Source organism: Ictidomys tridecemlineatus, chromosome 15 (assembly GCF_052094955.1).
Source record: "Ictidomys tridecemlineatus isolate mIctTri1 chromosome 15, mIctTri1.hap1, whole genome shotgun sequence".
In the NCBI taxonomy this organism is placed as follows: Eukaryota; Metazoa; Chordata; class Mammalia; order Rodentia; family Sciuridae; genus Ictidomys; species Ictidomys tridecemlineatus.
Window position 1 is genome coordinate 35,645,734 of NC_135491.1, and position 24,293 is coordinate 35,670,026.

Below are 24,293 nucleotides of genomic sequence, written 5' to 3' on the forward strand. Positions count from 1 at the left end.
GCCTCAGTTCACAGGTGTTTGCACAGATACTTCGCGTTTATTTATCGATCCACGTTTGCCAGGCACCTAGCAGCAACTCTATGTCTGGCCCTATCCCAGGCCCTGGGGACACAGCAGGGAACAAGCCAGACAAGGTCTCCTGGGGCCTACTTTCTAGTAAGAGTGACAAGGGAAAGAAAAAGAGAGGGGGGGAGGGAAGGAAGGAAGGAAAACTAATTTCAGATAGATAGAGAAAAATGCTGTGGCTTAAGCAGAGAACATGACAGGGACCCCGAGGAGATTTTTAAAGGTGCCATTTGTGCAAAGATTTGAGCCATGAGTAGGGGCCCTTGAAAGCTCTGTGGGAGGACTTGGTGCAAGAGCCCCCAGACTGCACCCAGTTAGCCTGAAGAACAGAAAGACGCCTGAGGCCTTAGGGGCTGGGCCCAGTCAACAAGGTTGACACTGGCCACTCTGGACAGAAGCCAGATCAGGCAGGGCCGTCTAGATAATTATGCTAGTGACCTCTGGCTGCTATGACAAGTTATCACAAACTAAGTGATTTAAAACAACAAATTTAAAACCAGCATGGTGTGGTACTCACCTGTGATCCCAGAGGCTCAGGAGGCTGAGGCAGGAGGACCAGGAGTTCAAAGCCAGCCTCAGCAATTTAGGGAGACCCAAAGCAACTCAGCAAGATTGCGTCTCTAAATAAAATTTTTAAAAAAGGGCTGGGAATGTGGCTCAGTAGTTAAGTGTCCCTGAGTTCAATACCTGGTACCAAAAAAAAAAAAAAAAAAAAAAATCAAGCTGGATGTGGTGGTGCTCACCTGTAATCCCAGCTACTGGGGAGGCTGAGGCAAGAGAATTCCAAGTTCAAGGCCAGCCTGGGCAATTTAGTGAGACACAGTCACAAAGTAAAATTGAAAGCGCGTGGCTGGGGATGTGGCTCAAGCGGTAGCGCATGTGCTACCCGGGTTCAAACCCAGCACCACATACAAACAAAGATGTTGTGTCTGCCAAAAAACTAGAAATAAATAATATTTTTTTAAAAAATAAAATAAAATAAAATTGAAAGGGCTGGGAGATAGCTCATTGATAGTGTTCTTGACCAGCAGGTGTGAGGCTCTGAGTGAGTCCCCAGTTCTGCAAAACAAATCAACAAAACCCAGCAGAAATTTGTTCTCTCATACTTCTGGAGGCCAGCTATCTGAAATTAGTTTCATGGAGCCAAAATCAAATCACGGAGTCCTCTGGTCATGCTTCCTCCACCCCTGTCTCTTCCTCCAAGATCATGTTATATCTTCCTCTTCAGTTTCTTATATGGATACTTGGGGTTGGATTAGGGTCAACTCAAAGAATCCAGAATAATCTTGCAATCCTGGGGATTGAACCCAGGGCCTCACATATGTTAGGCAAGCACTGTAGCCCTTGGCTACATCCTTATCCTCCCCCTACTCTTTTTTGGGGGGCAGGGGGATAATAGGTATTGAAACCTGGGGCACTTAACCAAGGAGCTATATCCCTAACCCTTTTTACTTTTTAATTTGAGAAAAGGTTTCACTAAATTGCCCAGACTAGCCTCAAATTTGTGATCCTCCTGCCTCTGCCTCTACTTGAGTTGCTGAGATTGCAGGTGTCTGCCACCATGCCCAGCAAGACTCCATATCTTCCCTTTATTTTCCTTGACACCTGCCTGTCCTCCCACCTCAGTCCCCTCCACCTGGGACCCTTTTTCTTTTTTACTTTCTATCTTTTTCTTTTTTTTTTTTTATTATTGGTACCAGGGATTGAACCCAGGGGCACTTAACCACTGAGCCACATCCCTTGAATTTACTATCCTCCTGACTCAGCCTCCTGAGCTGCTAGGATTACAGGTATTCACCCCACCCCCAGCCCCCTTTATCTTTTCTCTTTTTTTTTTACTTTTTTAGTTGTTGTTGGACCTTTATTTATTGACTTAGATGCGGTGCTGAGAATCGAACCCAGTGCCTCACACATGCTAGGCAAGCGCTCTACCAACTGAGCCACAACTCCCCCACCCCCCTTTTTCTTTACAGATTCCAGAATGAGGCTATGGACTATCTTTGGGTGGCCATTATTCAGCCTACCAAAATGGATAGAAAGGACTTAACTTTTATTTTAAAGCCTAGAGGGTTTTAAGCAGGCAGGTGACAAGATTCGGGATCTTTGAAAGGATCCCTGGTCAGCCAGATGCAGGGGCACTTGTTTGTGATCCCAGCTACTCCAGGGGCTGAGACAGGAAGATCACAAGTTCGAAGCCAGCCTCCGCAGCTTGGTGAGCTTCTGAATCAAAAATAAAAAGTGAGCTTCCCTCACATGCACAAGGCCCTGGGTTCAATCCCTAGCACCACACACACACACACACACACACACACACACACACACACAATAAATAAATAAATAATCAAAAGTGGAAAATAGGCCCAGGGATGGAACTAGTGGTAAAGGGTCCTGGGTTCAATCCTAAGTGTGTATATATATATATATATATATATATATATATATATATATAAAAGGGGGTGGTGGTGGAGAGAAAAAGAGAGAGAGAGAGAGACAAAAAAGAAAGACTCCAATGGTTGTTTAGACCCTTCCCCTCCTGCCCACCCTGGGTGGAGCAGGTACTCTGGAAACGAGAAGGACTTTTTAGTAACTGCAAAACTGTTCCCCAGAGACCAGCCCCTTTGTAGGCCAGTCGCAGTGTAGAACAAAGCTCGGGTGAGGACATATAATTTTATCATGACACAGAAAACAAGAAAGTGATTGTTTCTGAGGCAGATTCTAAAACAGTAGGGTGTTTTTGTTTGGCTTTTGGTTTGGATTTTGTTTTTTTGGTTAATCCCACTTTCATTCCTTTCAAATGGCAGCGAGCAGGGCTGAATCGCAGCACTGTCTTCCTGCTACGACATTTTCTTCCAAACCAACTTCACTCGCCCCCGTCAGAAGAAGTGGGAAGGAACCCGGCCCAGGCTGGAACCCACTGCCCACCCCCATCTCCACTGGCACCATGAGAACCTTGGGTTCTGGGATGGGGTTGGGTGTGGGGGACCGAGGACCAAGCTAGGGCTGAGGAGTCAGCCCGTCCACTCCCAGGCCTGTCCCCTCCTGGGGTCTGCATGGGCCACCCCCACCTGGAGCACAAAGGAGCTTACCCTGGCCAAACCCCTACTGTGTGCTGGGCAGGGTGTGCCGGAGAGGCAGTGGGGACTCGGCCCTGAGAGGATGTTTAGTGGGTGCCTGGGGTGCATCAGGCCCTGGGGACATCTGTGAGCTGTGGTCAGAGGTCCGCCCTCAGAGAGTCTTAGCAAGAGACAGAGAAATAGATAATCACTGAAATTAATGATGTTACTCCAGAAAAAGAGAAGATGTCATGAGAGAGAGTAATTCTGAGGATGGGGGTATCATGGAGAAAGCTAAATCCGAGAAGCTCTGATCATTTAAAAAAATTTTTTTTAGTTGTCAGTGGACCTTTATTTTATTTATTTATATGTGGTGCTGAAAATCAAACCCAGTGCCTCACACATGCTAGGCAAGTGCTCTGCCACTGAGCCACAACCCAGCCCCAAGGTCTGATCATTTAAGCAGAGACCGGAAAGATGAGTAAAAATCAGACAGAGAAAGTTGCCATATGTGCAGAAAATATTTGGGGGGTCTTTCAGGAAAGATGGAAGGCTATGAACTTGGGGCATGGGGAGTGATGAGACAGAAGAGGCAAACAGAGGCCAGATCGCATGGGTCTTAAACCCTTGGTAATGGAGTGGATTTTATTAAAAGTGACAATCACGTTAACAGTGTTGAGAGGTGATAAAAGAAAAGAAAAGGAATATAAAGAACAGGGCACTGAGCTGGGTGCTACGATGGTAGCACACATCTGTAAATCCAGCAGCCTGGGAGGCTGTGGCAGGAGGATTGCAGGTTCGAGGCCAGCCTTAATAACTTAGCCAGACTGTCTCAAAGAAAAAGCAGGGCATGGGGTTCAGCTCAGTGGTAGAGAGTCCCTGAGTCCACTCCTCAGTAACTTCCACACACACACACACACACACACACACACACACACACACGCACGGCTATTGAAGGACAGTTAACTAATTGATTTATAACATTAAGAAGTCCACACTAAGATCCCTGTGGGCTCCATCTGACAGCTGCCAGAAGCCAGCTTTGGTAAGATGCCAGTGACAATCAGTAAATGATGACCGAGGCTTTCCAGCTTGGCCCGAGCCGATGGCATAGCTGTGATGCTTTTATTCTCTTAGTTTTAGTTCCACAGTTGACTCATTAATTTATTTCATTGCCTAGCACACGTACCTCTTCCAATCCACATCTTGCCCTCTAAGGAATCTTAGCTAAGAGTAGACGTATTCTACCAGATCTTTTCTTTCTGTTTTCTTTTTACCGACAGATGTATGTTCAGAAATCTAAGACTTCTTTGTGTATTATTTAAAACTTTTAAAACTCATTTTTTCTAAAAAAAAAAAAAATGAGATTCTGCTGTCCCTATTGAAACCTGACCCTTTTACTTAATGTGTCTGGGAAATATCTCCAGCGGTACACGGAGACGAAACTCGTTCTTTTCTACATGCTGTAATAGCTCACAAGATTCCATATTTCTTTATCCATTCTGCCACAGGGAGGCATTTAAATGGCTTCCAATAATTCCTCATTATAATAAAGTGTAAGGGTGTGTATGTGTGTGTGTGTGTGTGTGTGTGTGTGTGTGTGTGTGTGTGGTGCCAGGGATCAAACCCAAGACATCTCTCATGCTTCCATAATCATTCTTATTTACACATCTTTGCACATGCGTGAGACTTTCTATTGGATACGATCTTTGAAATGGAACCACTGAACTGAAAGGTATTGGGAGGATTTGAATTTTTACCGTTGTTTAAATAGATCCTGCCAAATTGTTCCGAAAGCCCATATTAGTTGACACCTCCTCTAAGCTTAGCTACTTGCTACCCCCCTGGACATGTGTGATGAGCGTTTAAAAAATGATAATAATAACAAAAAGTAAAAAATCTTTGCATTAGCATCTTTTGATACTTAGCCAGTGGAGCACTCTCTTCTTAAGCTTATTGGCACATTTCCGTTTCTAAGAATTTATCATTTAAAGTATTTACCTTTGTAAAGAACTTAAATTTAACCCAGACTGACTGGTGGCACGTGCCTGTAATTCTGGCAACTCAGGAGGTTAAAGCAGGAGGATGGAAGTTTGAGGCCAGCCTCAGCAGCTTAGCAGGACTCTCAGCAGCTTAGTGAGACCCTATTTCAAAATAAACTATAAAAAGGGGCTGGGGAAGTTATAGCTCAGTAGTAAAGTACCCCTAGGTTCAATCCCAGTAACAAAAATTTTTTAAAAAGAAAGAGAGAGGTGGGGGAAGAAAGAAAAAAAGAAAGAAAGAAAGATTAAATTCACCTAACGAGAGATCTAGACTTCACCTTCAATCTCTAAACCTGTGGGATGTCATAACTAACAGAAATGTCTTTGATTAGGGCGGGGCTGGCCACCCCAGATAGTGTGGCCAGTGGGATTTCAGGTGGGGTCCAGCTGCACCACTTGGGCTGACAATGTGGCTTAGGGTGGGGCTTGGGGACCGAGGCCCCAGATCAGGAAGCTGGACCTCTGGGGAGCTGGAGATTGAGACCAGCCGCTCTCTACTGTGACCTGGTGTTGGAGCTCTGGTAGAGACTCTGACACTGAGACGGTGACATCACTCGGTTGGCAACGCCCGCTGTATAGGAGACATGGTTCTGGGGAAGCGACCTGACCCCACAGAGGACACAGGAAGTTCCCAGCTGGAGCCCTCCCAGGTTCCATACCGGCCATCCCAACCTCCCTGGCCGATTTTGTTCTTATCTATACTAAATGGCCACCGTGCCCGCCCAGCCCTCAGCCTGGTCTGTTGAGTCCTTCCAGTGAATGATAGGACCTGCGGGTGGTTTGGGGAAGCCCTGGGCTCTGCAGTTGGGGGGCTGTATCCTCAGTCTTGTGGACCCCTCGGGCTATGCTGCCTCTCTGTGCTTTGGAAACTGTTGCCTGTTATGATTTCCTTTTTTCTTTGCATAGTTATTCTTTGTCACTTGGAACTCCTGGGCTCAAGCACCCCCCTCCTCCTCAGTCTCCCTACCAGCAAGTGCCACCGTATCTCTTTGTCACTCCATGTGTTGCTGTTGTCTACTGTTTTGTCGCTCCCAATTTGTGGCATTTTGACACATGTGCTAGACTCTGTAACCCCACCCGAATTACAACAGAGAACTTTACTTTCCCCTGGCAGGAGGGGGAGGCCTGAGGAGCTTCCGGTCCACTGCTGTGTCCACCCCATCCCACAATGCGCCGACCAGCAGTGCCAGGACTGTTTGGTGTGGGAAAGAAGCTTGGGGGGAAGGGGAAGGGTGACAAGAACCCCCCTTCAAAGATTATCCTATTCCTTGGTCTATACCCAAAGGACCTAAAAACAGCATACTGCAGGGACACAGCCACATCAATGTTTATAGCAGCACAATTCACAATAGCTAAACTGTGGAAGCAAATTTGATGCCCTTCAGTGGATGAATGGGTTAAAAAATGCTGTAAATATACACAATGGAATATTACTCAGCAATAAAAGAGAATAAAATCATGGCATTTGCAGGTAAATGGGTGGAGTTGGAGAAGATAATGCTGAGTGAAGTTAGCCAATCCCCAAAAAACAAATGCCGAGTGTTTTCTCTGATATAAGGAGGCTGATTCATCATGGGGTTGGGAGGAGACACAAGGGAGGAACAGATGAACTCTAGATTGGGAAAAGGGGTGGAAGGGGAAAGGAGGAGGCATTGGGGTAGAAATGAGGGTGGAATGAGACGGGCATCATTACCCTAAGTACATGTATGAAGACACGAATGGTGTGAATATACTTTGTATACAACCAGAGATATGAAAAATTGTGCTTTATATCTGTACTATGAATTGTAATGCATTCTGCTGTCATATTAACACATCAGAATTAAAAAAATAATAATCTGGGGACAAAGCTGGGCGTGGTGGTGCATGCCTGTAATCTCAGCAACTCCCAAGGCTGAGACTGGAGGATCTCAAGGTCAAAGCCAGTTAGTGAGAGGCCCTAGGCAACTTACTGAAACCCCGTCTCAACCAGGGACATATCATCTCCACCAGAAAAGACCATGTGAAGTGAGTTTTTGATGATCCAGGGACCTTCATCAAATAACAGGTGTTGGGAAACACTCGTTTTTTTTTTTTTTTTTTATGTTGTTCATGGATATTTATTTATTTATTTGTATGCGTGCTGAGAATCAAACCCAGTGCCTTACACATGCTAGGCAAGCGCTCTACCACTGAGCCACAATCCCCAGCCCTAAACCCATGCTTCTTAACTTGGCCTTTAATCTGATTATGCAAAGGGGAGAGCCTTAGTTTGTGCTAATAGGTCTTTAACATCTGATTCCTTAATCTCTTGTTAATCTCCCCCAACTTTTTTTGTACTGGAGATTGAACATGGGGGCGCTAACCACAGAACTACATCTCCAGCCCTTCTTTGTATTCTTTTTAGAGATGGGGTTTCACTGAGTATTTTTTTGCTTAGGGCCTCACTAAATTGCTGAGGCTGGCTTTGAACTCGGAGATCCTCCTGTCTCCAGAGCTGCTGGGATGACAGGTATGAGCCCAGGCGCTCAGCATGTATTTGCATTCTTATAAACTGTACTTTTACTAATGTGAAATAATATTGTTTACTTTTAAATAATATGTTTGATTTAAACCAATTTACCCAATCTTTTTTATTTAAACATGCAATCAACATAGAACTTATGGAGATTTTTTTTCTTTCTTTTATTTTTGTACAGAGGTTTTGAAATTCCCCACTTTGCAGAAGTCTACGCCTACAGCACATTACAGTCTGACCCGCCTCCTTCAAGTGCTCAGAAGCTACCCATGATTCGTGGCTCTGCGTTAGCACAACTGGAGACAACATCCAAAAATTCCCCTGAAAAATATCTAGGAAACTTTTTGCCCTTTTCAAAGTCTTTCCCCATTTTTTTTCTGACAGTTTTATTTTTAACTAAAAATGAACTATTTAAATAACCCATGTTCATGGTGCAGATATCAAATGCAGGTAACCAAAGAGAAAAAAAAATTAGAATCAGTGCCACCACCCAGAGATAATCACAGCTGCTGATGTTTCCTGAGCCTCTGAACTTTTCTTTTATCTTTATTGTTTATAGATTTATTTTATTTTTTTAAATGTGGTTCTGAGGTTTGAACCCAGTGCCTCACCCATGCCAGGGGAGTACTCTACCACTGAGCCACAACCTCAGTCCACTCTGAGACTTTAATACATGCATTTTATTATGAATACTTTAAATAAATAATTTTTAATGTGAAATATAGATATGTAAAAATTATAGCTATGGATTTTAATATTTGCATATCTTGTTAATATATAAACTATGAAATCATATTTTTCCAGTTTTTTATTGGTACATTTAGTTGTACATAATGGTAGTATTTTTTGTTGCTTATTTGTACATGCACACGACATAACAATATTATTTGGCCAATATTGTTCCCCAGTATTTCCCTTTCCCTTCCTTTCTCCCTCCCCCGTCCCTTTCCTCTATTCTACTGATTTCCTTTCAATGGAACCATATGTTTATTTAGGAATTTTTAAAGTTTTAGAATAATTTTAGATTTAATTATTGCAAAGATAATCCAGAGAGGTCACCACACACCCAGTTTCCACTATTGTTAATCTTTCACATGAATTGTGATATTTGTCACAATCACATCCTCGGATGTCTTTAGGCTCTTCTTGGCTGTGACAGCTTCTCAGACTTCTTGTTTTTGATGACCTTGACAGTTTTGAGGAGTACTGGTCAAGTATTTTGTAAAGTATTCCTATGGATTCCTCTGATGTTCTGGTGTTTTTCTTGGAGTAATGTAGTTTTGGGAGGAGGACCACAGAGGGACAGTGCCATTCAATGCACATCATGTCAAGAACAGCTACTATCAAATGGATTTATCACTTATTGATATTGACCTTGTCACCTGATTTAATCCTGTTTACTTAAATTTTTTTTTTCTGGTGTTGTAGATGGAACCCAGTGCCTCCCACTGCTAGGCAAGTGCTCTACCATTGAGTTACAACCCCAGCCATTTTTTTTTTTTAGTTGTCAATGGACTTTTATTTTATTTATTTATATGTGGGGCTGAGGATGGAACCCAGCGCCTCACACATGCTAGGCAAATGCTCTAGCACTGAGCCACAGCCACAGCTCCATTTTCATTTTTTGAGACCATCTGTTCTGAATTGACCAGAACAGCCTGGAACTTGCCAACCTGTCTTAGCCTCCCAAATGCTGGAATCACAAGGGTGTGCCCTCGGCACCTGGCTCCGTATGTTTATTTTTGATTAGATACAATATGCACATGATTCAAAAATTTAAATGTACAAAATGAAACCTCCCTTCTCCCTCCTACAGCTTGAATCATCCAAGGAGCTATTCACTGGGCAGTGACCTGGGTTTTCTTCTCTGCGTGTTTCTGCACATATAAGCACATGTGGACATGGAATTTGTGTGTGTGTGTGTGTGTGTGTGTGTATCTGCGTGTGTTTTAGTGTGCAACTGCAAGCCCTGCGGCTCTGGTTTCACAGTGGGCCTTGAGTTTCTCCCCATGCCACTTTTCCCCCTTTAGGTCAATTGGGTCCCTCTTTCATACCCAGCAGAGAGCGACCAAACTCTGATACTACGGGGCCAGTCCCAGACCTTCAGGCACCCGGGCCACCACAGGCTGGTGGTGGCGGCGGGACGCTTCGAGGCGGCCATTAAACAAAGGATTGCCCCCAATAATCCGTCCGTGACAGTGGGCTTGGGGGGAAAGCCTAGGCAGCTGGGAGACTGTGGCAGATGACTTGTAGGGACGGTCACGGAAGGCCTCTCGGTGGGCTGGTCCTCTTAAAGTCCATCAGAGAGAAGCAAGACCCTGACCAGAGGGGCCTCCAGAGAACCAGGGGAGGGCAAGGGTGGAGAAGACCCCGCCGCTCACTTCCCGGGGTCCCTGAGATCCAGCAGCCTTCCACCCACCCACCCACCCCTGACTCTGTCCTGTGAGCCAACAAGCCCCCCTTTGGGGCCAAACCAGGGCAAGCGGGGCTTCTGTTTCTTGCACCCACAGCAACCTGATGGACGGCTTCGGATTCCTTCCCCTTCCCTGGGTCCCGTAGGCTCCGAGGGGGGCAGAGCTGCACCCCAAGCCACGCCCCATGAGGCGCCAAGCCCGGCAGGAGGGTAGAATTTCATGACATCAACGCGTTTTCCTGGTATTGACTTTCATGGTTATTTTCTAATGGATGGCAAGGGAAACTGACTTTATTGTGCTGCGGCTTCGAGGTTTGCATGTAAAATGTCTAGGTATCCGGCTAGAGGACAGCCAGTTTGGGAGGTCTCAGCGGCAGGTCTCCGCGGCCCCGGTGCTTTTCAGCGGCGCACGACAGGCGGTGGGAACCGCTCCGCACCCCGAACTGCTGCTCGGTCCCAGGGCCCAACAAGCCTCGCCGCGAGAGCCAGGGACTAAAGTGGACCCCACGAGGGTCCTCCCAGGAAGTCAGGATGGCCGAGCGGTCTAAGGCGCTGCGTTCAGGTCGCAGTCTCCCCTGGAGGCGTGGGTTCGAATCCCACTTCTGACAACTTCTGGTTTTTGCCTGCTTTTCTCCCTTCCAATGAGGATGAAGAGTGTACCCTGTATCCTGGACTATACGAACCAAGGTTCTGGGGTAAAAGTGTGTCATTTCAATTTTACAGGCCGCAGTTGTTGTGCGTTAGAAGAAAATGCTAAGGATAGCTAAATAGTAAAGAGGATTGAAAGTCAATGAATAATTTAATCTGTCCGTTGCTGAAGGAAAGGAAAAGTGGAACTTTGTCAGAAGTGGGATTCGAACCCACGCCTCCAGGGGAGACTGCGACCTGAACGCAGCGCCTTAGACCGCTCGGCCATCCTGACTGCTCGGGAGCTCGGGCGTTGGCAAACCTCTTCAGAAACTCTAAGTGTGCGCATGCGTGGCGGTAGCGGATGGATGTGGGTAGAGAGGCCCCGTTTTCTGCGCGGTCTCGGGCGGAGCTAGACACAGCCTCTCTCGAAGGGGCGGGACGAGAGGCACCAGGCGCGGCGCCTTGACCGACAGAGGGCGCTCGCCATACGCTGTGGAATCCGAAAGGCCGGGAGACCGAGGACCGTTACTTTAACGTGTGTAAATTTACTCTTTGCCTCAGCTTTGATTCCTGCAGCTCTGCAAGCAGCCTTGCACTTCCACACTCATACCCCTGTGCGGTGTCTGCACATTGCAGTCAGTCCCGTACACCTGCCCCAGCCCGGTGCGGTGGCCCACAACTGTAATCCCAGCGACCCGTGAGGCTGACGCAGGAGGATGGCGAGTTCGAGACCAGCCTCGTCAACTCAGCGAGGCTGTCTCAAAATCAAAAAGCGCAGGGGTTGAGCTTGTCCCGGGGCTCGGTCCCCAGTAGCGCCCCCAAGAGGTCAGAGACTCCGTGCCCCTGCGCTGACTAATGGCGTGTGGTCTTGCTGGAGCCCTGACCAGGTGAAGCCCGGGCATGGCAAGGTCTCTGGCTCGCCTAAGCGCTCCTTCCGAACATTCTGGAAACTGCCCATTTGCAGTGATGAGCTCAATTGCTCAGTCTCCCTTTTAGACTGGGCTCTGCAGCGGCACAGCCGAGTCACCCTATTTCTACCGTGTCCCCACTGCCCTCCCCGTGCCTGGCACGCAGTGGGTGCGCAGGAAAGATCCGTGCGTGGATCCCTCCCTCGCTCCCTCGGTCTTGCATTCCGTCATTTCGTGACTCATCCCTCCTCTCCCGGCCTCCGCAGCACCTTCCTCCTTTTCTTTCCGTACGTTTCTTCTCCCACCCAGACTTGCCCACGCACGTCTGTGTCCAGGGACCGGAAACCTTCCCCACGGAGTTTCCAAGAGGCGTCACCCCCCTCCCCCGGCTCCTGGGGTATCGGGAGCCCCATCCCCAGGCTCTCCAGAGGGTGCAGCTGCTCAAGAAAGGCGCACACGCGGGGAGGCAGGAGGAGCCACTGATTCGCTGTGTGGCAATGGCAGGCACTGCGCCTCTCTGTGCACGGGGCCTGAGGGGACTTCTGTGAGTCGCCCTGGAGTCCAGGGGTCAGGCCCAGATGATGTAATCAGTGGGGACACATTAACTCCTCAGTGCCCTCGCACCCTCCTGAGATGGCATCACAGGGCAGCCTCCGCCAGAGGCCATTCTCAACCACTCCTGAATCAGGTTTCCCTTGAACCCTCTTGGGGCTGAGCAGGGGTCCCGGTTATTTGATGGATGATGAAACCCTCCCTTTTCCCTGTCCCAACTGCCCCCTGCTGGTTGATTGCCAGAACGGATTCCCTTAGATTTAGCATCGTCCTCTTCTCTAAATACAAATTGCGCCTGGCACCAGAAAGGGGGCCAGCATTTATGGGGCACTTGCTATATGCCAGATGTTTTCCCCAAAGCTGGGAACAAGACAATGTCTACCCTCAAGGTGCATTCAAACATAGAGCCACCCGGAAAGATAAGAAGCAGGTAAGTAACTAAGTTCAAGGCTGATCAATACTGGAAGAAGCGTGTGAGAGATTTTGGAATGGGCCTGGTGTGGTGGTGGCCCATGTCTGCAATCCCATCTAAACCCCATCCAAGAACAAACAAAATGAGCAGAGATAACCGCATCCTCTCTGTGAGCCCCTCTGCTCTCTAGGGCCCTGCCTCTCGTGTGACTTTCATGTGCAAATGATTCTTGTCTCTGTCATGGAAGTGAATTTTGTCTGAGGGGGATGCAGTCAATGATCATCCTGTGGATACTGACCAATTCTCCACTCATTCATGAATTTACGTCAGCATTCTTGATTGCCAATACATCAGTCGCCTTCGGTTCTCTCTGGACAGATTGTAAGAGTAGACTGATTTCCCCATTAATTATGACTGAAATAAAATGTTTGGTATGAGGATGTAGCTCAGTGGTACAGCAGTTGCCAGGCACGCACCAGGCCCTGAGTTCAATCACCAGCACAGAAAAGAAAAAAAGAACTTTTGCATCTTCATTTTATATTTATATGAGAATCATTTTTCTTTTCTTTTCTTTCTTTCTTTCTTTTTCTTTTTTTTTTTTTTTTTTTTTGACACTGGGGATTGAACCCAGGGCTTTGTGTATGCTCCACCATTGAGCCATATCCTCAGCTGAAAGTCATTTTTAAATTATCTTAAAAATGATGATTTAGCTCGGTGCAATGGCGCACACCTGTAATCTCAGCAACTAGGGAGGCTGAGGCAGGAGGATCTTGAATTCAAAGCCAGCCTTAGCAAAAGCAAGGTGCTAAGCCATGCAGTGAGACCTTGTCTCTAAATAAAATACAAACCAGGGCTGGGGATGGGGGCTCAGTGGTGGAGTGCCCCTGAGTTCAATCCCCAGTATCCACCCATCAAAAAAATATGATGCTTTAACAGTGATGGAGTGACAAGGGGCGGTCATAGCAGTGAGGCTGGGGAGGGCCTCCTGGACGAGCTCTCACTGAGTTTAAAAGGAGAGAGACAAGGGAAGGGGCAGATGACCTGGCGGTGCTGTTTGGGGCCCTCTTTCCGCCACCTGGTCTAGAGGAAGGCTCCCAGGACCTCATTCCCAGCCCCAAGTCCTCAAGACCAGAAATGCAAAAGGAGAGGGCGGACTCTCCTGTTTATCCCGTTTCTCCTTATCAGCAGCCTGGTCACCAACAATGGATCCACAAGGGACACACCTCACCCATTCCTAGCTCTGGGCATTTGTCCAACTGGGGAGAGAAAAGTCCCTGACTTGGTTTGGAAAGCCCACCAGCGACAGGGGAAAGTCCCTGCCCGGCTTTTCCTGACCCCAGGCTTGCTTAGGACTGTGAAGGCAGTGACCCACATCAAGACCTAGTGGTCATCCTGTCAAGGGACCTGAAAGGGGGAATCTTGGCATTCCTGGGACCTGAGGCCACATCGCTAACCTGCCCGGGGAAAGGGCGGCAGGAAGCTGAGTTTTAACAGGTGCTTCCTTTAGATCCATTATTTGCTTCATGTTCATGACACCACCACGGTGATAGGCATCATGCCCCCTTGACAGATGGGGAAAACGAGGCTCAGAGAGACCAAGTACTTGACCTAGACTCACACAGCCAATGAAGCTAATGTGTCTGGCTCAACACCCCTATTTGAGAACGAGTATGTGACCATCACTGTGCCAGGGGCTTTCTTTATATTGTCTCTTTGGAAGGAGAAAAAGGCAAGGGGCTTTGCCAATTCAGGTGGCAGGCTGGACTTGGGGGCTATTTTTAGTCCTGCTCTCATTATTGGAGGAGACTTAAAAGAAAGAGGGGACTTTTCCCAGAGCTGCAGGGGGAATAGTCTGGCGCGGCTTTTGTGCCTTGGGCACTGTTTTCCTTGGCTGAACGGGGACAGCTGGAGCCACCAGGCTGCGGGAGTGAACACTGCCAAAGCCCTGGCTCTGCCACTCAGTCCTGAGGGTGAGGCCAGGACAGCCCCAGGGGCTGGGGAGCCTGGGGGTGAGGTGGAGGAGCCCTGTGGCTCTCCCTTGGGATGGGTCCCCCTGGAGCTGAAGCCAAGGACCCCCAGGTTCACCTTGGTGTGGAGAAAGTCAGGCGGCCCAGGTTCTCAGGTTTGGGTCAGGGAGCATTTCAATGTGACCAGATAGATCAGAGGCCAGGAGCTCTGCACTGTCCGCCGTGCCCCAGAGCACTGGGCCACCCTGGGAAGAGAACCCCAGGAGTGGCCCCGACTCTTCCACTTAGTACCCTGATACGCAGGGGGCCCAGGGCCGATTTTAACCTGGGGCAGCCGGGCTGAGGGTGGGCTCTGGAACCATCCGAGTTCAAATCCTGCTTCTGCCAATAGCTAGCTCTGTGACCTGAGGGGCATAGCTTACCTGCTTCATTCCTCAGTTTTCCCATTTGCAAAGTGGTTTTCCAAGGATCGTTGAGGAAGTCGAATGAGTGCATGCACCTGAGGGCCAGAACTGAGTCAGTGCTTCGTGTGATTGTTAGCCCAGCAAAATGAAGCAGTGTGACATTTCTCACACCTTGTGAGTATGTGGGGCAAGTTCTTACCTGGAAACCTTCCCCTGCAGAGAGAATCTCTATAGTGCCATCCCCATGACCCCAAGACATCCTGCCTGTGTCACCGGAGCCAGCCTAGACCACACGTCCAACCTCTTCTCCCACCTCCATCTCCTCCTCCATCTTTCTAATCTACCAATGTACAAAATCTGTCCCCTTCTCAGGGCCTTTGCACGGGCTGTTTCCTCTGTCTGGAGACATCTTCCTCCAGACGGTGCAGGACTGGTTCCTTTCATTCCTCCACAAATATCTCTTCCTCGGTCACCTCATTAGCAGTCCCCCTGCATCTCTAATTTGCTGCTGTCCCTGTGTCAGATCTAATTTGCTGCCCTCACTTGCTAGCTTACTTACTGACCATGTTCCTGTCCACCCGGCTCTGGTCTAGGGAGGCAGGGACCTTGGCCATCTTGTTCACCAGGGTAGCTCTGTGGGTGGTGCCGTGTCTGTCACAGAGCTTGGTGAGTAGTTACTGCATGCATGGACAGACAGACGGAATGGATGGGGAGATGGACAAGTAGATCCCCTGGACTCTTGAAGCCTGTGCTTTGTCCCCCTGTGATGGAGCCCAGGAAGTCTGGGGGCCCCTCTGGTGAGGATGTGACTGGCTCTCTCCTTCCCACCGTCTCCCTGGCTCCTTTGGCCCATCTGGACTGGGGACCTCCAGATCCTCTTTGCTCTGGGACAAGAGGTGGCTGTAGCTGCATCAGGGCAGACTTTCTCTCAGGGTGGCCGTCCTCAGTGTCGGGCCTGCAGCTGCGGGTCCCTGGAAGCCCGGATCATCCCCGCTATTGTCCCTGTGCAGAAGCAGTGCCAACATCAAACCCTGCCGCACTGCCGCGGAAGCTGAGCCTCCCAAGTCCCAGCCCCGACGGGGTCCTTCTCTTCTCCCGAGTCTCCGTAACCCTCCAGCCTCCTGGATGTGCCCTGCGCTGAGGCCGTGGCTGTCTGTCCTCGGCAGGCGCAGGCCGGTCAGCACATCTTTTGAGCATTTTCGCTGGACTAGACGGTGGCTTCCTGCTCCACCTGATACCCAAGACCCTCGGGGAGGCCTCGGATTCGGCGAGCCCTTCGCCCCACCGTCCATACCGCAGCAGCCCACCCCCGCCCACTCTCAGGCCAAGCAGGTCAGGGGTCTCCACTTTCCTTTCAGACGGGAAATGGGCAGGTGGAGCCGGGCTGAGCAATCAGTCCATTCCACCCTCCTAGCCACACTCTGATTGGTTCAGAAGTGAGCATAAGATTCCACTTGGCCCAATTGGAGCCCGACAGGAGGGCACATGGGTGGGGGGGGAGAAGCTGGCTGGGGTCAGGTGGCCGTCTTGCTGTGCTCTCCAGGACCTACTTGAAGACAAGTGGGAAGCACCCAAAGCCAGACCTCTGAGGTCTTCCTGGAACACCTGGACAACTTTGGGCCTGAAACCGTCTCTCTTTGGTCTTTGCAGTTTCATGAGCCCATGTCCTTTTTCACTTAAGCCCGATTAATGCGAATTTTTTTTTTAATTTTTGGTGGGAGGTGCTGGGAATGAAATCCAAAGCCTAGAGCATGCTAGGCAAATACTCTACCACTGAGCTACACCCCTAGCCCTAATGTTTTGTCACATGTAACAATGTTACAATGTTTTGTCACATGTAACTCAAATATAAATACAGCCCAGGCCCGCACTGTCCAGTTTAGTAGCTACTACTAGCCAGTGGCTCCTGGACATATGAAATGTGTCTCATCAGAATTGAGATAGATCATAAGTGTGAAATGCAAACTGGATTTCAAAGGCAGTAAGTATCAAGACGGAAATGTAAACTCTTTTTCTATTAACTTTTGTTTTTATGGGGCTGGGAATCAAAACTAGGGCCTCATGCATTCTAGGCAAGCACGAGCCCTGCCTCTTAGCCATGGTCCCAGAGTTTTATTATTAATTTTTAATATTGATAGGATAATATGGTTGTGTTGGGTGAAGAACATATATTATTAGAGTTAATTTCATCCATTTCTATTTCTTCTACAATGTTTCTGCTAGAAAAATTTATTTCGGCTTGTGGCCGGTGTTGTCCTTCTGTTGGTAGCACTGGCCTAGACGGCCATCTAGAAAACATCAGGACACAGGAGATCAAATACTGCCTAACAGAAAAGAACTCCGAGGTCACCAAATAAGAGAAATATGCAGGAAAATGTGGGCAAAAAGACAGGGCTGACCCACAGGTGGAGAGGAAGGGGAAGGCATTCCAAGCAGGAGCCCGGCCCTGGGGTGGGATTGAGAGGGTCTGAGGAGAGCCCAGGGTGCTATGAAGGATGTTTTAGTTAGGTTATTTTATTTTTTTGCCACTGTGACCAAAAGCCCTGAGATGAACAATTTTAGAAGAGGAAGAGTTTATTTGGCACTCACAATTTCAGAGGTCTCAGTCCATAGACAGCTGACGCCATTGCTCCGGGCCCAAGGTGAGGCAGAGTATCAAGGTGTGGTGAGGCAGGTCGCTCAGAAAACACACCAAGTCCCAGTTTTGTCCAAATTGAAGAGTCTTTATTTAGCCGGCCACCCGGCAACTGCGCCCCACAGGACCCATAACTGTCTCTGCAGGGAACAGCCCGGAGCCTGAGCATTTTAGGATATTTAAAGGCCAAAACCACATCTGGGTTGACGTAGGTGTAAGCAAAGCAGGTTCAGAAGCTGGATTGGGCAGTGAGTGAGACAATGCAGTGGGTACACTGGTATTTCCCACAGGCCTTTCCAGGTTGGCAAAGCAGCAAGCAAGCAGAAGGGAAGTGGGTCCACATGACCCTAGTGGAGTACAAGTTAGAGAATGGCTACTAACATCTAGACAGTCCATCTCAGACAAGGTACATTGCCCAAGAAAAATGGGAACCGAAGAGAGAACAATTTTACATTGAATAAGAATTGCTGTTTTGTGTTGCCAAGTATGCTATGCTCAGTAACTATTAGTGGGTACAGAGGTGGGGCTTTCCCACAGGAGAAGCATTTCTTACACGATGTGGAGCCTCAGGGTAAAATGGAGTCTGTTTGGTCATTGCCCATATAGCCTGGCCCATAACAAAGGAAAAAGGGGATGTCAGAGGAGAGCAGCTCAGGACATGGCAACAGGAAACAGAGAAAGCTCTGCTCACCAGGTACAAAATACATAACTCCTAGGCACACCCGTAGTGACCCACCTCCTCCAGCCACATCCTACCTGTCTATAGCTCCCACCCAGTTAATCCATTCAAGTGGATTAAAGCACCGGTTACACCTCTCATAACCCAACCGGTTCACTTCTAATCTTTCTTGCATTGTCTCAGACATGAGCTTTTGGGGGCCATCTCGTATCTAAACCATAACCAGGAGGCTTGAGGTTTACGATGCAAGGAGGGTGTGGGGTGGCACATCTGTAATCCCGGCTGAGGCAGGAGGGTTGCAAGTTCGAGGACAACCTGGACAACTTAGCAAGACCCTGTCTCAAATTTAAAAAATAAAAATGAAAATAAAAGGGCTAGGGATGTAGCTCAAGGGTAGAGCATCCCTGGGTTCAATCCATGGTACTGAAAAAAAAAAAAAAAGTTGAAACATCAAGTTTTCCAGGAAAGCCAAGAATCCTGGGAAAAATACAAAGGGACAAATATTTCATTTTCTCTTTATCGACACAATTCATACATTCTTGACGAAGGCCCCAAGCTCATCAAAGCGGAGCTTACAAGGAGGGAGAAAGCGGCAGGAACCAGAAGCCACAGCCCTTTCCCACAGGCACGGAGCCACTCGGAGTCTCAACACTTCCTCCGGAAATTCTCTTATCTTCAAATAACTCCCAGCTTCCCTCTGAATTTTTTTTTGGTCGGCCTGACATTTTCTGTCTTCTCTATGCGGCATCCTGCAGCCTTTCCTTGGCTGCGGGATCCAGCTTCTAGAAATCCTACCTAAGTCCTCGGTCCTGGGGACCTGGGTCGAGGGTGTGCAGGGCGGGTGTGGGTGGGGTCTGGACAGGTGACAGGTAGGCTCATGAGGCAGTAGGTCACCGCTGGGCAGTAAGGGTCAGATGCCCTGACCCTGCCAGAGATGCCCTGGGAAGCCACCTCCCTCAAAACGCACTGTTTTTGCAAAAGGAAAAGAAAAAAAAGAGCCATGAAAATGACTTTTGATTCTAAAAAAAGAACATTACTGACACCCTCTTTGTTCTCCAAAGGTGCTTGCTGAGATGCAGAGGAAGTACCTTGGTTTATCAGAATCTCCCTAAAGTCAGGAGTGCCTGATGCAATATTTTTCTAGGTCAGGCAACCTGGACAAAGCTCAGAGCTGCTGAAGGAGCTCGGCGCCTGCACTGGGCCCTCAGCTCCCCACGGGCACCCCCTCCCGTCCCCTGACCCCGAGCCTGGCTCAGCTGCCATGTCTGCGCCAGAACCCTCAGCACCGTGTGTGGCTGCACCCGAGTGTGTGGGTGTGCGTGTGCACGTGTGACCCTTAGGCCCCAGGTGCCCCCAGCTCAGCCCCTGCTCCTTGTGGCCGGGGCCTGCCTGGGCCCTCTGCTGCCCAGGGATCCCAGGGCCTGGGCCCTTTGCAGGCTTTCTCAACATTGACTAATTGAGCAAATGAATGACTCTGTCCCAAGTTCAGGGTTTCTGGCAGATATTCACCACGGAGGACTGGGTCCCGGAGGCTGCCTCTTGGGGGACACCTTTTCACTCAGTGAGGGACTAACTGTGAAAAGCCCTTCAATTGACCCATTTGGCTGTAGGATAGGATCCCACTCAGTCCCTGCCCTGGGGACTGCAGGTAGATCCAGGACACAGGGCGTGCACTTTGGTGAAGTCCCCTGTGCCTTGGGGGTGCTGAGGGGCCACATTTACAGGGAAGCCAAATGGGACCAGGCCCGGTGTGCAGGACCACTGGGGGGGGGATACCGAGGCAGGGGACCTAGGACAGTGGGTGATGGGCAACTGGAGAATCCACAGGTGGCCAGGGCCTGGGGACAGGCTCCCACCTCAGGAGCCCAGGGTCCCCTTTGAGATGTCCTTGCACACCAACCTCAGGAGACAAGAGGGACTGCCCAGTCCTTCACCAAGGTCCTAGGGCCATGGTGGGGGGAGGGGAGCAGGAACCTGAGACTCTGGGAGGGGGCAAGGGCAGAGAGGAGGGAGGCCCGGTGGGGCAGGGTGGCGTCTGGGCACAGTCGCTCACTTAGAAGACTGTAGCCAGGTTCCATCAGGTGCAAGTGGATGAACTTCTGGCCCTGAGGCACAGGTAGCCTCTCTGAGGGGTGGACTGAGGCAGAGGGTGGGAGGGGAGGCAGGTGGGGACGGAGCATGTGCCCCATGGGTGGATGGGCTGTGTGTGTTTGTGATTCTACACGTGAGGACCCGTGAGCAAGGGGTGTGCTCACGACCACTGCCTGCCTGCGAGCAAACAGGGTGGGTGTGCACGTTGGTTTGGGGGTGGGTGTAGGTGGGGGAGGCGCCCGCTGGGGAGGGTGTGTGCATGGGGGGACATTCTCCTGCAGCTGGTGGGCCACTCTCGGAGTGGCTGGGAGGGCCAGGTGATGGGTGGGGTGAAGAGGGGCTAAGAACCTGGGGTGGAGTCATTCAGAGCCTGTACCCCTGGTAGACTTGTGGAATAGACTTGTGGAAAGTTCCAGACCGTGGGGCAGGAGCACCATGTTCACATCTCAACTTTGCCAGTGTTCAGTTTGTGATCTCCAGAACTCAGTTCTCTCATTTTCGATAGGAGCATCGTTATCCCGACCACCTCCCAGGGCTAAGGACAACCCTGAGACCAGCCAAGGGACCTGCGACTCAGTGTGCTCTGGGGTAAGGGAATGAGAAGGACATTCCCCTGTTCTGTGCTCTTGGGACCTCTGGCCATGAACGTGGACTCCTTCCTTTGGCGGGCGGAGGGTACTGGGAATTGAACTCAGGTGAGCTTTACCACTGAGCTACGTCCCCAGCCTTTTTGATTTTTATTTCAAGGCTGGGTTTCGCTAAGTTGCTGAGACAGGCCTTGAACTTGCAATCCTCCTGCCTCTGCCTCCTGTGCCACTGAGATCACGGGTGTGTGCCACCGTAGCTTGGACCACTTTTAGAATAAAAAAAAAAAAAGTCAGAAAATGGCCTCTGAGTTCTGGAAACCTTCACCATCTGTCTCAGCCTGAAGGAAAAAATACTTCTGGTTCTGGGGACAGAAGACCAAGGTGACCTCAGCCAGAGCATGAGGGGACAGGACTAAAGTCCTAAAGGCAGAGCTGGCTCTTGGTGGCCTCCCCATAGCAGGACCCAGCTTGGACGTCCCTGCCTGACCTGGAGAGGGCAGGGATGCTGCTTGAAGAGCACCCACCCCGTGCCCACCCACCCACCCAGCGACGGCTACAGGCCGGCAAGGGGCGGTCAGTGCCAGCAGAAGGACACCACCTCGAAGCAAGAGCCCCACCAGATGAAAGGGTTAAAGAGAACGGAAACTGATTTCACAGGCCTGTTTCCCTTGTTTCCTGGTTCTCCTGCCCCAGCTCCAGCCAGTCCCAAAAGCTGTTATCCGAAGCCTCCCTTACCTGGCCTCTGGGGAGGGAGGCAGACAGCTTTCACTTCCTTTCCTACCTTTCGCCCTGAGGTTTGGGTGTGCCTGACTTACAGGGCTTTTTCTACCCCTCCTGGAGCTAGCATTGTCCTGCCAGGGATCCTGACCTGGGGTTTTGTTTACCCATCTTAGAGTGGGAGCTCTTCTTTGAACCCTGGTTTATTAAAAATATACCCAAACTGCCATCAATGTTATATAACTTTTTAAAATCTCAAATGCTGGCCTTCTACATGCTTTTATTTATATACAATATGACATTTTATATAATATATCATCACATAATATTATGTGTATTACATATATTTTTAACAAGGATGACCCTTACGTAATCGAACTTTCAAGAGGTACAGTGAAGCCGGGCGCAGTAGCACATACCTGTAAGCCCAGCGACTCTGGAGTCTGAGGCAGGAGGACCCCAAGTTCGAAGCCAGCCTCAGTAGTGTAGAGAGGCCCTAAGCAACTTAGCTCAAAATAAAAAAATAAAAGTGGCTGGGGACGTGGCTGAGTGGTAAAGCGTCCCTTGGTTCAATCCCGGGTGCCAAATAAATAAGTAAATAGCTCATTTGCTGAATGAAATAGAACTCAGACCAAGGTTTGTGGTTTCAGGAGCAGCTATCATCTCAGAAGGGGGAGAGGAGGCCAGAGCTTCTCCCGTACCGTGAACACACAGTGCCCCAATGCCTGGGGCATCTGGGAGCCAGCACCTGCCCCTCCCTGGTGGCTGCCTTCCAGCTAGGTAATGTGCCTCTTTCAGTGGCTGACACAGCCCTGTGTCCTGGGCCCGCCACCTCTTGTCTTCTCTGGCTGCATCCCCAACTCGTGGTTTACAACACTCTCCCCCTCTCCACCCCCTCCCTCACCTTGACATTGTCCTTCACTAATTGAGCATCTATGATGCCTCAGGTCTGGGCCAAACAAGCCTCCTGTACTGATGGCTCAAAACGAGACTGAGAAGTGGGGAGAACCTGGACCCATTTTACAGATGAGGAAACTGAGCCTTAGGCTCAAAACAAAAGTTCTCTTAGGTCCCACAGCTAGTCAGTGTCTGGGACAGCAATCATACCAGGCCAGTTCTGGCTGCCACAGACCCTCCCCTGTGCCTTGATGATATTAAAGTGTGAGCTCAGACACACTCATGTCCATCCCAGATGAAGGCTGGGTCCAGAGGAGGCAAGCAGACTGACCAAAGACAGATTTGAGACTTCCTCTTTAGTGTCCAAGGACGGCTGCCTGGTGAACACACTTTCTCATTTGCAAAACTCCTGGTGCCAGTGACTGGCACGTTGTGGGAGGGTGAAACGGGCCTGGTTGGGGGACAGGCAGAGCCAGGTGTTGACCACAGGCCCCTCCCAGGTGTGGCCGAGTGGGAAGCTGTGTGGCTGGCAGCGTGTCCTTCAGCGCAGCCTGGGAGGAAAGGTGCTCGCTCCATTTTACAGATGTGGGGACTGAGGCTGAGAGAGGCGAAGAAGTGACCGCTGTGGCCTGACCCCAGAATGTCATCTCAGCGGTCCACCCTGCTGCTCCAGTCCCCTGGCTTGGGACCGGTACAGCCCTGGAAATGAATCTGCGGGGAGAATTGCCATTGTTATTGTCAATAGGGTGTTGTTACTGGATGGCTCTCCTCCTCGGGCCTGGTCGGGGAGATTTGGGCACAGGCTCAAATCTCCTTTATTATTTTCTAGCCTTTATGACCCAAAACAGGATGGTGACTCACATGCTCCTTCAGGACGGTCCAGCTCCAGCCTGGGCTCCCAGAAAGTCCCACTGGCCCAACCCCAGATCCCCAGCTCCGTACCCACAGAGCCGTCCCCAGGTGGTTTCCCCAGCAGGGCCAGACGGGGCTTTCGGCCACCGAGGCCACATGAGGAAAGTCTCACTCCTGGGAACCCCAGGGATGGGGCGACTGAGGCTGAGGAGGACGGCGAGTTACCCAGAGTCCTACAGGAAGTCAGAGGCTGGGGCAGCCCCGGGTGGAACATGGACACGTGTCTCTGCTGCTGTGGGCAGGAGCCTGAGGCAAGGATGGGGCCCAGGGCGGCCTGGAAGTGCTTGGTGCTGGTGAGACTGGCCCCTCTGCTGGAGACACATGCGTTCTCCTTTCATTTTATTTTTTTCCTAATAAGCTGTTTTTGTAACTGGCCTGCGGGGAGTGTCCGTGTGGCCCAGAACTGGACTCTCCTTTGCTGTTCTTATCTCTTTGATTGGCTCCATCTTGTTATTTTGGGGCCCCAGGAAGCCCTCTCCCTAGCCTCACCCAAGAATGAAGATTCCCCAAAGAGCTGGGAGGAGAAAGGGGAGATTCTGGGGGAAAGGGATAGTGAAGGTTTGGAAAATCTCCAGCTCCAGGATCGGCCTCCACCCTGGAGCAGGGCCCAGGACAGAAGAGATGAAGGGTAGAAGCGGGGACTGCTCAGATGGATCAGAGCCACCGAACCCCTGCAGAGGACTCCAGCCCGAGGGCTTCGGAAGGACAGGCCAGCTGGAGAAGGTGACAGATTTATGGCCATCTATGACCCACAAAAAAATTTGCCTGAGCCTCAAGGACATGCAATTCTCAGAAACTTGGGGTGGGGGGGAACAGAAGGGGATCAGAGAG

At 49.9% G+C, this 24,293-nt stretch overlaps 2 non-coding genes across 2 annotated transcripts; one reads left to right on the top strand and one right to left on the bottom strand.

Moving 5' to 3' along the window:
• The first annotated feature begins 10,596 nt into the window (after positions 1-10,596).
• Positions 10,597-10,679, top strand: Trnal-cag (transfer RNA leucine (anticodon CAG)). The gene has a single exon. It is a non-coding gene; the product is annotated as a tRNA-Leu (tRNA).
• Positions 10,680-10,910: 231 nt separating this feature from the next.
• Trnal-cag (transfer RNA leucine (anticodon CAG)) lies at positions 10,911-10,993 on the bottom strand. Its single transcript has one exon. It is a non-coding gene; the product is annotated as a tRNA-Leu (tRNA).
• Positions 10,994-24,293: the final 13,300 nt, after the last annotated feature.